Source organism: Pseudophryne corroboree, chromosome 5 (assembly GCF_028390025.1).
Source record: "Pseudophryne corroboree isolate aPseCor3 chromosome 5, aPseCor3.hap2, whole genome shotgun sequence".
Classification (NCBI taxonomy): domain Eukaryota; kingdom Metazoa; phylum Chordata; class Amphibia; order Anura; family Myobatrachidae; genus Pseudophryne; species Pseudophryne corroboree.
The window spans coordinates 268,812,654-268,816,611 of record NC_086448.1 but is presented as its reverse complement, the minus strand read 5'-3'; the positions used below and the strand labels follow the sequence as shown (position 1 = coordinate 268,816,611).

At 42.0% G+C, this 3,958-nt stretch overlaps 2 pseudogenes; one reads left to right on the top strand and one right to left on the bottom strand.

The window, feature by feature from the left end:
* Nucleotides 1–401: 401 nt before the first annotated feature.
* On the bottom strand, nucleotides 402–520 carry LOC134931438 (5S ribosomal RNA; annotated as a pseudogene).
* Nucleotides 521–2,967: 2,447 nt separating this feature from the next.
* Nucleotides 2,968–3,086, top strand: LOC134931437 (5S ribosomal RNA; annotated as a pseudogene).
* Nucleotides 3,087–3,958: the final 872 nt, after the last annotated feature.

Below are 3,958 nucleotides of genomic sequence, written 5' to 3'. Positions count from 1 at the left end.
AATGTTTAAAGTTTAAAAACGTAATTACCCATAGAAGTGATCCATGTGAAATAAAGATATTACAGATAAAGAATTAAAATGTTCTGGTCTGTTTTATCACAATAAGTGATTGAAAGGATTGTAGACACTTGATAGTCTTACCCCCATTTCCCTTGACCAGTACAGAATGTCTGTATTAATGGAACCGCGGAGTGGTCATAGCGATAATGATAGGTAAGTACCAAAAGGGCTGCTTACAATCGGAAATTACTGGTCACCAAAATTCAAAAAACCTGACTTTGTAACATATGCCAAGATTATTGGTCGTAAGCCTTGCGTAGAAAGAAAATATGGTAAGAACCAGAGTTAGTGGTGATACTGCTGTTGGCGTCGCACTTCACATAGAAAGGAAAATAATTCCTACTCTACAACACCAGGTATTCGCAGGGGGTCTCCTCTCCCGGTACTAACCCAGCCCAACGCTGTTTGGCTTCCAAGATCGGACGAGATCGGGCATTTGCAGCGTGGTATGATAGTAGAGAATTTATGTGATAAGTACACCAATGAGAGTGCACCTATATAGGAAATTAAAGAAAAAGATGGAAACAATAGAAGAGACGAAAAGGAATGAATGAGTAAAGAGGGAAGAAATGTGTGGATCTGCTTTCCACGTTAGGCACGGCTCACAAAATCCCACATCCGTGGTATCATGCTCCGTGGATCGTGGATGAGAGTCCACGAAAAATAGTAGGACAAGAAAAAGGCACAAAATCAATGATTCCAGTACACTTATATATTAGAAAAAGGTAAGCGAAAAATGGGATATTCTGTGTCACCAAACAATAGTTATTAGGCCTCTGACAGTAATTTACTGATATTGGCGCACGTTATAGTGCACCTAGGGATGAACAAGGTATAGAAATTAATTCATATTTAAAGAATTACATATCATGAGTTAAAAAAAGACTAGATCCGAGATGCAATATTATCATCAGTAAATAAATAAAATAGCACTGGAAATTACAATGGATGAAATCATGTAGCTGTATACTGGCCTCTGCTGGTGATAAAACTAATAGTGTGAGGTATCTGCCTGGTGCTATCTTCAAGGTAATAGACAAATACAAATTCAATTTCAGAATTAAATCAGAGTTCTAAAGCAGCAGACAATATATATACACAAAAAAGCTGGGATGTGTAGTGGAATACAAATTATGGTATTACACAGATATTATCCTGCTGTCTGTGTATGATTAACACAGGACAGGATTAGGCTTACGATCACCAGAATGAAAAGTTTCAGATAAGATCAAGGCATGGTCAGGTGCAGGTGAAGGTGCCAGAAAGTCACTCTATCAGCGGTCCCGGTCGTCGCCCCCCCCCCCCCCCCCCCCCCCCCCCCGTGGAAGACGCGTTTCGCCCGTGCGGCCTTGTTCACTTCTGGGTTTGGAGGGGTGGGTGGGGAACAGGGTTTTATAGCAGCTTGGAGGTTCGTATTGGCCGCTAACATAATAGGCCGGGCGCGGTGGCGAGAGCAGTCAGCTGCCGCTCGGATGCGCCAGTTAGTGAGACGGAGCCTGACGGAGATTGAAGGGCGGGGATTAATGAGACCTGAGGCGCCATCTTACTGGATGGCAGTTTCGTGGTATGGCAAGGGAGGTCAGCTGGTTGCAGAGGGACGGGGATAATGAAGCTTCGGACGCCATCTTGGTAGATGGCAAATGAAGATTATTGCAAAAAACAGAGGGAAGGACTGATGGAAAAGAGGGGAGAGAGAATAAGGAAAGAAATTAAAGGGGATTGGCAGATATTATAAGGGGGAAAAGACATGGTGATGGCTAGATTAGGAAAACTTGGATTAATTATTCTACATAAAGTAACTGGTGTGAAAGTACATTTGATTAAGTGAGAATATTGATAGTATGCCGTGCATGCACTTAGCATGCTGATTTGTGGTTGGCACCCAGATTAATGAAAGCCGTTGAGAGTCAAAAGATGACTCATTATAATTAGCCTGGAGTATATATTCATATCCATAGCCTGGTAATGTGATTAACCCTTGTGTGAGGGATGTAATTGTAGTGAGAAAAGTGCAGTGTATTAGGGCAGACGCAAAGGCTAAGGATGGGTGCAGGGGAAGGAAAAAAGGGGTGTAAAGAACATGGAAATGTTGAATTGAAACGGGGGTGGTATACGGAGGTAATGAGGGGTGAAAGGGAAATGGGAAAGATTAGAAAATGGGAAATTGCAGATTATGGGCATGGAGCAAAAAAAGGGGGGAGGGTGCCTATGGATGTGATGATTGGAAAAGGATGTAGGAAAGTTACTATAGTGTGTTCAGGCTGGAACATGAGGGGCATTGGAAGATGTAGTGGCCTGTACTGGACTGAGTGAGGGTGTGTTGATGTACCTGGTTCGTGGGTATGGGGGGGGGGGGGTAGTATGGAGGGTTGGGGTTTTTTGAGGAGGGACTGGGGAAAATGGGAAAGGGGGGGGGGAAAGGGGAAAGTAGTTTAGTGTGTTGGGTGAGGTTAAGAGGAGGTGGTTGGGGAAAAGGTGGTGTGACGGATAGGGAGGAAGATTGGAAGGAGGGGGGGAAAAAGGAGAGAGAAAGAAAGAAGGGGGAAAAAAAGAACCAGAGAGGGGAAATTATGCAAAATGCTAAAAATGATTACAATTGAAAACAAGTTAATCAAAGGAAAACAGCATAATTAATGTTCTCATTCAGGCCAATATATAAGTGTACTGGAATCATTGATTTTGTGCCTTTTTCTTGTCCTACTATTTTTCGTGGACTCTCATCCACGATCCACGGAGCATGATACCACGGAAGTGGGATTTTGTGAGCCGTGCCTAACGTGGAAAGCAGATCCACACATTTCTTCCCTCTTTACTCATTCATTCCTTTTCGTCTCTTCTATTGTTTCCATCTTTTTCTTTAATTTCCTATATAGGTGCACTCTCATTGGTGTACTTATCACATAAATTCTCTACTATCATACCACGCTGCAAATGCCCGATCTCGTCCGATCTTGGAAGCCAAACAGCGTTGGGCTGGGTTAGTACCGGGAGAGGAGACCCCCTGCGAATACCTGGTGTTGTAGAGTAGGAATTATTTTCCTTTCTATGTGAAGTGCGACGCCAACAGCAGTATCACCACTAACTCTGGTTCTTACCATATTTTCTTTCTACGCAAGGCTTACGACCAATAATCTTGGCATATGTTACAAAGTCAGGTTTTTTGAATTTTGGTGACCAGTAATTTCCGATTGTAAGCAGCCCTTTTGGGACTTACCTATCATTATCGCTATGACCACTCCGCGGTTCCATTAATACAGACATTCTGTACTGGTCAAGGGAAATGGGGGTAAGACTATCAAGTGTCTACAACCCTTTCAATCACTTATTGTGATAAAACAGACCAGAACATTTTAATTCTTTATCTGTAATATCTTTATTTCACATGGATCACTTCTATGGGTAATTAAGTTTTTAAACTTTAAACATTAAAAATTATGTTTTATAATATTTCTTCTCATATATCATAAGAATTTTTCTACATTTCAAAAGAGTGCGCCCACACAAGAGCCTTCTCTCTCTCCCTTTTGCTAGTACCAGATGTTATCTTCCCTAGTGATAGGACCGTGTTAGTATCATACAATATCCACAGTGTGCAGGTTACAGTCATAATGATAGAGCTACTGTAACTATCCTTTATATTATAAATTACATTATGTGTATAAGGGGCACTGCTACTGTAGGCATTCTGTGTATAAGAGGCACTACTGCTGTGCACATTATGTTTAAGGGGCACTACTACTATGGGCATTATGTGTATAATGGGTACTACTACTGTGGGCATTATGTGTATATGGGGCACCACTACTGTGGGCCTTATGTATATATGGGGCACCATGACTATGGGCATTATGTATATAAGGGGCACTACTACTGTGGGCATTATGTGTGTAGGGGGCAC